This window comes from Camelus dromedarius, chromosome 3 (assembly GCF_036321535.1).
Source record: "Camelus dromedarius isolate mCamDro1 chromosome 3, mCamDro1.pat, whole genome shotgun sequence".
In the NCBI taxonomy this organism is placed as follows: Eukaryota; Metazoa; Chordata; class Mammalia; order Artiodactyla; family Camelidae; genus Camelus; species Camelus dromedarius.
This window is the reverse complement of record NC_087438.1, coordinates 86,537,564-86,548,623: the sequence shown is the minus strand read 5'-3', so window position 1 is coordinate 86,548,623 and position 11,060 is coordinate 86,537,564.

The following is an 11,060-nucleotide window of genomic DNA, read 5'->3' as shown; positions in this document are numbered from 1 at the left end:
GCTTCTCTTACTGTCCCTCTCCCACCCAGTCTGATCCTTACCTGCCTGTCAGGTCAAGACGATCTACTGTGGAGGAAATCTGAGCTCTCTGACTGGTGCACTGAAATAATCTTCCACAGCAAGTGGATATGCAGCCTAGCAATTCAGAATTCAGTCTCTTCTCAGGTGGACTTACATTCTTTTTTTTTTTTTTTTTTTTGTATTTTTTTTTTAGCACCTTTATTGTGATATGGTTTCTGTACACTAAACTACACATCTTGCAAATGTACAATTTGATGAATTTTGATAGATGTATACACCAATGAAACTACTACCACAATCAAGACAGCTAACATTTCCTTTACTCCCCAAGAGGTGCAATTGTCTGTGAATCTGTCTGTTTTGTACATAAGTTCATTTGTCTTTTTTTTTTTTTTTTTAGATTCTGCATATAAGCAATATCATATGGCATTTTTTTTTTCTCTTTCTGGCTTACTTCACTTAGAATGACAATCTCCAGATACATTCATGTTGCTGCAAATGGCATTATTTTATTCTTTATTATGGCTGAAGAGTATTCCATTGTATATATATACCACATCTTCTTTATCCAGTTATCTGTCAATTGACATTTGGGTTGTTTCCATGTCTTGGCTATTGTAAATAGTGCTGCTGTGAACATTGGGGTACATGTATCTTTTTGAATTATAATTTCCTCTGGATATATGCCCAGTAGTGGGATTGCTGGATCATATGGTAAATCTGTTTTTAGTTTTTTAAGGAACTTCCAAACTGCCCTCCAGAGTGGCTGCACCAATTTACATTCCCACCTATAGTGTAGGAGAGTTCCTTTTTCTCTACACTCTCTCCATCATTTATCATTTATAGATTTTTTAATGATGGCCACTCTAACTGGTATGAAGTGATATTTCATTGTAGTTTTGATTTGCATTTCTCTAACAAATAGTGATGTTGAGCAACTTTTCATGTGCTTATTTGCCATCTGTATGTCTTCTTTGAAGAGATGTCTGTTTAGGTCTTCTGCCCATTTTTTGATTGGATTGCTTGTTTTTTTGTTTTGTTTTGTTTTATATATTAAGCTATATGAGCTGTTTGTATATTTTGGAAATTAGTCCCTTGTTGGTCTCATCATTTGCAAATATTTTCTCCCATTCTGTAGGTTGTCTTTTCATTTTGATGATAGTATCTTTAGCTGTGCCAAAGCTTTTAAGTTTACTTAGATCCCATTTGTTAATTTTTTGCTTTTACTTCCATTACTCCAGGAGCTGGTTCAAAAGATATATTGCTATGATCACTTATAGTTTAAAATATAGTGAAGTTAACAGAACTAATGAAGAACAGTGAGAACTTCTCTTCAAGTGATGCAGAATCTCTCTCCAATGCTAAATCCAGAAAGAAGATTTGCACTAAGGGTTCTGGGGGAGGGGAGTAGGGCAGGAGAGAGAAAGTAATATTGCCAAATGGCTAGTAGTTAAAAGCTCTCTGCCTTTGGGCTTTTTTTTTTTTTTTAATCTTAACCACATTGCCTTCAAAAGAACTATATGTGATTACATATTATTGCCTCAAAGATATCCTAACATTATTTAGTAGTTAGTTTTAGAGCAATGCAAGAGAAAATTGTTTCCGTTAGTACTGAGTGATAGCTCAACAGTATTTGACTGGGCTTTAAGGAACAGAGCCTTCTGATTACCCAGGTGTCAGCCTCTCCCTCTCAAGTCTGGTTTTCTGTGCTGCTTTTGCTTTTTCCTTGGCACCTTATTAGAGGCAGAAAAATAATCTGAATATGAATTTGAGGTGTGAAAATTATATCCTCTAGGATCTAATTTGGTTTAAATTGGGCAGTTGATCACCGATCTGGGATTCGATAATTTTCCTTTTCCCAGACTCCGTGCACATTTAGAGGGGTGGAAAGGGAGCATCAGTATCGTCTTGTTGATTTTGACTTAGCTTTGCCTCGTGAGTGGATATGAAGCTGTATTTCTTGACAGAGAATGACCTCAAAGAGAAATGCACTGCTGTGAAGGTTATGGCAAGGAAGAAGCCATGAAAGGGTCTAAGAAGCAAGATAAAAGTTTTATGAGGAAAGTCATATGCTGCATTTGTGTTATCAAATCTCGAAATTCAATACCCAAAAGAATTGAAAGCAGAGACTCTGATCTTTGTACACTCATGTTCACAGCAGCAGTAGTCATAATAACCAAAAGGTGGATACAGCCCAAATGTTCAGCAGATGAATGGATAAACAAAATACAGTATATACATATAGTGGAATATTATTCGGCCTTGAAAAGGAATGGAATTCTGATGTTAAAAACAGAGATAAGCCTTAAACATGTTATGGTTATGGTAAGTAAAATAAGCCAGTTGCAGAAGGACAAGTGTGGTATGGTTCCACTTATATGAGGTACCTAGGGTGGTCAGAGTCAGGCAGAGAAGGTAGAATAGTGGGGATAGGGAGGAATGGGGAGTAACTGTCTAATGGGTCCAGAGTTTTAATTTGGAATGAGGGAAAGGCTCTGAAATGGATAGCGCTGAGGGTTGCACAACATTGTGAATATACTTAATGCTACTGAATTCTCCACCTAAAAATGGATAATGTGGTAAATTTTATGTTATGCATATTTTACTACAATTAAAAAATGAAGAAAAAAAAATCTTGAGATTCGTGAAGGTCCACACAATGGGTTCCTGGCACATGTCAGAGTTCTGTGATATTATTGCTCTTAAATGGAAAAATAACAAAATGGATAATCTAATAGGCATATACAAAGTCCTTCGAGAAAATTATATTTAATCTCACTTTTACCAATTATCAACTAATTAAGAATGTTAACTACAAGAGTCTGAAACCTGAAAAAGCATTAAATAAATACTATGGAATAAAGTTGTTCTAAACTCACAATAAGTGATAGGGATGTTTATTAGCCGATTGTGTGTGTGTTTGGATGGATAGTGAAGTTGTTAAAAACTTTCATCTCTTGAATAAATTTCAGAAGAGGTGTCAGGAAAGAGAGCAAAAACTAGACAAAAGAGAAGAGACAAGAAGCCCATCTGATGACCAGCTCTGTAGGGAAGTAAGAAGAGATAAGTTAGAATAGCAGTGGAGAGGTCTGAGATGGCAAGTGCTTGCAAAGCTAAAAATAGAGAATTTAATCTGGGATGGAAGAAACTGTGAAACCTGACGGGGACTGGTGATGTCTCATTCTGTAACGGTCTAACTTTGCTCTCAGTATCAATGAGGAATGTTATTGGTGGTGATGGGGAGGAAAATTGGGGATTGGGTGCCAAAGAAAAAAGTATTTCGGCTGAGTGTCTTTGATGTGTTCGTCGGAGGAACGGGGAGGACCGGAAGAGTGATGAACAAGTGCCGGCAAGAGCTGCGGCAGGAAGCAGCCCACGTGGGGCAAAGGTTTGGGCAGGTTTCTAAGCGGAGAAAGAAACCATTTCTGGTGCTGATGCAGCGCACAACGCAGCAGGACTTGGCCACAAGAGCCAGGTAGGAAAAGATGGAAGGAGAGATAATTGAAAGATAAGAATGAAGCTTGAATCTGGTAGCCAGAAGGAAAAGGTGTTCCCTCGGATGAAAGGAAGAGGTGGGGAAAGGAGCAGATGCTGACAAGAAAAGCAAAATTATTAAATTAGTATGAAAATTTATTTAGCAGTATGTTCAATATAATGACTTAACATCTCTCTCAATTCTCATAGTGTAAACAGCAAGCACAAGGAAACAAGTTTAAAAGGAACTCCCAAAATCTCACGCAGGAAAATCCCTCCTTCATGTAACCGCACAGACCAACACATTTATGCTTTATGTTAAGATTTTGTTTTCTAAAGCCTTGGAGGATTTGATGGAGATCTTCACTTAAAACTTGAACCTCATGTGAAGTTCCCTCGTGTATATACCCTGGTGTAGAAAAGCATCGCGTCCTGCAGAGTTCCAAAAGAAAGAATGATGCGTATACACGTCTATGCTCTTGTGTTACTCACCGTGATAAAAATAGTGTTTAGTGTGCATCAATCCCACAGATAAATAATGCGTTTATCCGTTACATTACACCAAATAAATCAATGAAAACAAATGTCTTTCTGCAGAATAATTTTGTCTTAGACAGTTCACGTAGATCAGGAAATAGATTTCCTGCCTTCCTGCGTAAACAGCCCGAAGCCGGTGGTCTCTGTTTATGGTTTTGTGTAAGTTTAGAGGCGGAGAGGCTTGTTTACTAGAATAAAGTCTTTAAAAAAAAAATTCTTCTCTTTCATTTAGGTTAATAACACACCACATATATTTGTCAATCAAATTGGAATTACTGTCAGCCCATAATGCATTTTAGTTTAGCCAATATCCGTCAGTCCTGATTTATTTGCTTAATACAAATCTAATTGCGTTTCAGCCTGCTCGCCTCCTCTCAGCTGTTAACCGACCAAGTACATCTTTAATTTCCAAGACCGATAGTGTGGTAGCAATGGAGGGAGAGAGATTTGCATAAGGCCCCAGAAGGGTGCCAAAACTCTTCACGCTTTAAACAACAGCCTTTATTATTCTGTAAGTGGATGTGTTGAATTTTCATGCTTTTGTTTCCAGTTCAGCCCTGACAGAAAAGAATAAAGTAGATTTTGCCAGCACCCCTGCTGTGCCCTGGGGGAGAAATTCAATGTGCCTCATTTGTCTTAATTGGAGAACCGCCCTCAGCACCAGCTTTTTCTATGAATACATTAGCATAACCGACAGAAAATTCAAGCCTACTTTGGTAGAAGTAGTCGCTCCCCCTGCACACACACCTCCCATTTTTAGGCTAATAAAAAGTGCAAGAAGGGAGAAGTCCGTGTTTCATCTCCTGGACTTCTCAGAGTTGCCGTTGGAAAATTCTCCTTACAGGAGAGATGCATCAAACCTATTTTATCTCTGCGCTGTTATTAGAGCCGGTCGTGAAAAATGTGATAAATATCATGCATGACAGAGAGCTGAAAGCTTCTCTTTATTCTTCATAATGTGCTAATCCTATATCCTTGTTCTTTGACTGGTTATGCTGCTTGTTCAGAGGGGAGAGTTGGTTTTACACAGAGACAAATGTGCCGCAGGTCTGAATGAAGCTGGGGGAAAAAAAAGAAAAGAAAAATTCTTACCGAGGCGAATTTATTCGTACTGAAACAGACGCACTTATCTCAGTCAGAGCGGGATTTCCAGCTCCGTGCCAATTCGTTGGAGGACTATTAAATTCATCTTCACGTGTTTCATAGTACAAAGGGGTTCTGAGTCTGGACAAGCAGCCTGCGCTGTGTAAATCGTTTCCCTCATCCAGGCTCTTCCAGGGTCTGATTGAACTAATGGAATTTCAAGGTAGGTGTTTCAAAAGAAATATTTCGTTTCCATGTTCCCAAGACTGGTATTAATTCTTTCATCACATCTGTTCAACTCACTTGCCACTGCCAGTGAAAGAAATGGAAAACATGAGGAAAGATATAATTTCTTAATAAAACGTGGTGTACACATTCTCTTGGAAAGATGGCTGCCTTTCAAAAAAACAATGAATCCATATTTTGTCTTGATTTTGCTCCAGCAGGCCTAATTTACCACGTCAGTCACATGCTGCTCTCATTAAAAGCCTTCCAGGGATTTTCAGTAAGGTGGGGGTTTTTGTTAAAAGCTTGTTTTGTTTTGAATTATTTGGATGCCCATTTAAAAATTAAATACCTTTTGGGTCAGGTCATTGTAGGGAAACAGAAGGCAGAATCACTTTGGAATAAAAAATGCGTGATGCAGAAGCTCCTATGGCCTGGAGACAACCAACCCTTTCTTACTTCTGGGTAAACCCTCATTGTGTCGCCAATTGCAAGTGCTTGGTCCCTCCATCGGAAGCCCGAAGGCAGAATGAGGGATGAATCCACTCCTTCCCTCCCACTCCTGCCCCCTTCCTTTGCTTTTCTCTCACTCAGCCCCAATAAACATTTCAAAAGGCTAAGAGGAGGTGGTGAGTGTTGGAAACTAAGAATAAAATGTTTGCTTTCTTCTGTAAATGATTCTAAAAATAATCATTTGGCTTTATCTGTCCGGTGAGAGGATGTCAGCTTTTCGGTTTACTACTGGTTTCATTTACATTATAAAAATGACAAGCAGTTTACCCAGTTTAGCAGATAATCCCTGCTGCTTTCTAAACAAACATTCCACCCACTGTGAGAGCTGTAACTAGAATCCTTCTCCCCCCAACCCCCTCTTTACCCCCCCCCCAACTCGCCTTGAAGTCTGGTCTGGGGTCTGAACTCACCTCACTTACCTGGCTCAGCCTTTTCTGAGCAGCAGTATGAAAGAGGGTCCTCTGAACGCTCTCTCCATCCCAGACTCTTTGTTTCTTTAAAAAAAAAAAAAAAAAACTCATCTTCCAGGAAACTTGTATTTACCACTGTTCCTAACAGCTTTTAAAAATCATAAGGAAAGAGAAATAGGATTAGAGGGAGCAATGAGGACTGAATTACAAAGTGTGCTCAGTAGGTTGTTGCTGTTGTTCTAAAGTATATTTTATTAAATATTTTTCTTAATGTTTGCTGTTGTGAGAATAACGTGTTCACCTGATCAAAATGAAAAGATACTGATTATAGAAAAGAGTGAAAGCCACTCGTGTTTGGGGGGTTTTTTTTGGTAATTGTTCCAGTTTCTGAGAAAGACCTTGCACCCTTTGTGAATATATTAAAGGAACTGGAATTTTGAAATACACTGATATGGTACTTTCTTGTTGCTCTGCGCACTTGCACGTGCAAACACACACACACACAGGGCTGATTTGTCCCACCTCTCCTAGGTTGAGACGTGCCAGTGGGATTTAACCTTTTTAGGAAGACTAATCACTAACTAGTTGTTAACCTGAGCAGAGTTAAGGAGGAATGCTTTATGGTAATTCATACATTATTTTTTGAGCCATCACTCTTTGTGAAAATCAATTTTCCCCACAAAAATGAAACATTTGTAGTAATGACTCTTGAAAATCAAGCATAGGTATTGGGGGGTGAGGTGGGGGGCATATTACAATTGAGGAACGGATGGAAAGGAAATGAACTCTTTCCCTGTTCACAAAATATACATGTATGTGGAAGACCCGGAGTGAAAAATCATCCTGATGATTTCACATCGCGTTATCGTGGGCCACCAGCTAAGTGGATAACTTGATGAGGAGTCGGGTGTTGACGTGGCATGTCTCAGAAGAAACTCCTGGGATTCTTTCCTGGATCAATACTTTGAGGACTGAAATTTTAAAAAGTTATATAAATATTAACATGGAAAAATCTAGAACTGACTTTGGAAAGCACTCTTTTTGACTCTACAGATTTATTTAATTTACACAAGTTCCTTACGTGGTCAAAACACAACAGCCAAGCAATACAAATCAGGAGAAAACCTGTGAACAAGAATAGGGCACCGAGTAGGACTAGAGTTGAAGATAAAATATTCCTGAGTTTAAACACACAGTTCAAATAACAGTGACCTAACATTCCATGTGATAATCATTTCTGTTGCGGTTACAAAGAAAAAGGCACGTAAGTGCTAATTTAACATCAACAAATTAACAATAACATGTGCCACTTCCTGTAGTAACGGGCAAAATGAGGTGGTGAGTGGGAAACACTTACCTGGGACTTGTTTTGTACAGTGAAATTTCTCACTTTAGGGAATTTGTAACAAATTAGCCAAACGAGAATCCCCAGTTTATTTAGGGAACACCTTATGATTTTTTTTTTTATTGTTTAAACTTCTTTGGAAGCTACTGATTCACTGTTCACTTTCTTGGTTGATAACCTCTGTATCTGATTGTAAAGACTTAGCCAACATAAACTGGGAGAGTCATTTCAAGTAATCTCTGGCTTATCTGTTTGACTCTTTTCAGTAATATATCTCTTCTCTGAAAAGAGAAAGAATGTCAGATAATGAATGATGGTTGTTCAGTAACTATCTCCTTTAGGTTTTCACTGGAAAAAAAAAGTAAGACACCTGTGTGAGGTATGCAGTTGTACACACGTTTTGCCTCTGGGAAACCGACCAGTTCCCTGTAAGAAGGTGAAGTAGACGCAGTTCATTCTGGCTTGGATCTGAGGTGTCTGGACAAACTGCAGTGTTATCTGGTCTGACAAGGGAAAGCAAGGGATAGAGGGACACAGGCTGTTACTGTTCCCAGCAGCTTTTCTCGAATGTTCTGAAAAATGAAGAGAAAGAACAGGGTCGAAGAGTAAGAGATCATATAAACACACCCACTTGATACCAGAGGCAAACAGAGGAAAAGCACTTGTCCAAAAGTCCACCAGAAGGAGGAGGTTCGGGTGGTACTGGAGTGTTCAAGAGAGCTCAGGAGGTGTCAGGGAGAAGACATTGCAGGCTGGGTCACAAAAAGTATGCTGGGAGAGGAGACGCTGTCAAAGATTCTTTGGGCTGTGATACTGCTGTTTTCCTCATTCATTTGAATAAATTGTGTATCTCTAGATCAGAGATTCTGCCCTAAGAACTGAGGTGAAGTGAAATGAAACGTAAAAAAATCCAACTGGTCAGACTCCCACAAGGATTTTGCAAACCACCTGGCTTGATGAGGCTTAGGATAGCTTGTAAAGTTAGGCAACTTTTGACTCCCTATCTAGCTCTGATTTGCCTGAGTCTCAGCAGATTCGAGGGAAAGGTCTTGAACTCGGCAATTCAGACATGTATCGATGGGGTATAAGTGAGGGCATTGGATCCCCAACTGCAGAAGAAACAATGGCATCCCTCAGGAAGGGGAAAAAGAAACATAATGATGAAAGAAGTTCTGCGTTGTGGACCAGATGCAAAAACAGCTCTAACAAACAGAGAAGTAGACCCAAGTGGAGCGTGAAACTAAATTTAAATCCATCCTAACATAGCCCTCAGAGATCCCCTGGATATGCTGGGGAAAAGATGGCTCTATGTGGTTGTAGGATAAGAAAATGAGAAGAGGTAGCTGTGAGGACTAAATAAAGACCCATAGATCCAAAAGGATACACAAATGTCAAGGAACTCAGGGTCAAGCACAGAGACCAGAGTGCCTAAAGTTGTGAAGGTTAAAACCTGGTAAGCACCACCATTCAGATTCCCTGAAAACAGCAATGGTGATGTGCTGGGACACTGCCAGAAGCACCACCAGGGTCAGTGTGATCTGCAGCAGAGCCTAGGAATGGCAGGGGGCTGGTAGTGGAATAAAGGTAGTGACATCCACACAGAGAGGAAGTTAAGATTCAGTCAGGTTGGAGCTGACTTGTTCCTACCTGGGAGCTAATGATGATCATTCATCTTCAAGGCTTTGTGTATGACCTGTAGATGAGAAAGTCCTGTTGCATCAAGTAAAAACCCCATTATTCCCCTCTGTCAGAGTTTCCAAGACATGGTCTTGTTTCACCCTTTTGTCTAGTGGCTAGTTAATCAAAAGAAGAATTCATCACTTACACTGACACAAATGAAAACCATTTAAACAGTGTGTGAATTCTTACCATCATGAATTTTCTTCAGCTTTAAGAAAGTGTGTTCTATGTCAGATTCATGCTGTCTATTGCATCTAATTCTTCTGAAGGCAGAGCAATAAAAATATGAACATGATATCAATGTATTACATTATGAGCTGATAAAAATACCCTAACTTTAATTTTTTTCAAGGGAAATAGAAAACCAAAAGTACACCAAAATTTCAGTACACAATTGATCTTTCTCTAAGAACAAGTTAAGGAGCATAGAAGATTTGATTTTAGTGTATGCAAATAACCTGAATTAAATGTGCTTCAAACTACTGACCTGTCACATACTAAATGAGTATTCAGTATCTTTGATCTGTTCTCTTTCAGTGGCTGGTTATCATATGTGGACAATATGGCATTTAGGTTGGGTTATAGGCAATATAAACCAACTCCAACTTAAGCAAAAAGAGACTGTTAGATGAAAAGGTAAAAGTCCCAGAAGTGAAGATAAGCTCCTGGCCTTTGAAAGGACAGGATGCAGAGTAAGTTTTAGGGGTCTAGGGAGCATGACTCAATAGCCACTCTCTTTAGGAAGCCACTGTTGGGATAAATAACAACCTCACTAGCCAGACTTACACTAAAAAGAGTCACATTAGTGATACTTGGGTCAGGTGCCCGTTTGATTAACAGTTCCACTAAGACCACACATGATGAGGAAGTGACAGGTTTTCAAAGAAAGCATGTGTGCTATTAGAAAAATGGGAATGGACACTGAACAGGGAAAAGCAACAGATGTCCAATAGAGCAACTTCCTGAAATGTACCTGTGCTGAATATTGATTAGGGAAAGGTGAGAGGTGAGAGTATAAGCACTGGCAGCAGAAAAATTTCAGGCTGCCTTTCGTTCCCATAAATGACCTCCAAGGAGATCCTCAATCTCTGAATACATTGTAGTAAAACCCAGAAATAACGATGTTGTATAATGGCAGGGAATGTCTGCCTAAGAGATGCATTTAAATATGGTGAAACTGAGACCCCCTAAAAATGAGTTCCCTTATCAACTTTGTGATTTATTTCTCTATCCAAAACTTTATTCCCTGTCTTGCCCCCTCTGATCTCAGTCTTGTGCTAACTGAACACTAATCAAACAGTCTGATGGCTAAAATTGCTGTTGTCAATAACACCATTAATGCACTAAAATTGCTATTATAGGTATCATTAACATACCAGCTCAGGTTGTTTATCCAGGGCAAGATGAGCTAACAGACCTTCAAGCCATGTACCACCTGGCCAGAGAACCATAAACCAGAGGCATCCTGACTCGCAAAACTGGGATTAAGAAGTGTCACAGAAATGTCATAAGAGAATGATTAATTCCAGCTTCTTTGTTCTTCCCCTTAAAAAACAAAACAAAACAAAACAAAAAAAAAAAACTAACTCAAAACCAAGTGGGAGTGGATCTGAGGCTTGTCTCCCATTTCCTTACTTGGTGTTCTGCAATAAACACTACTTTCCTTGACCATTACCAGGTGTCAGTAGATTGGTGTTGCTGCATACTGGGTGAGCAGACCCAAGGTCTGGTCAGTAACATTGGTCATTTTTTGCCTCCTTTGCAGGCTTTAA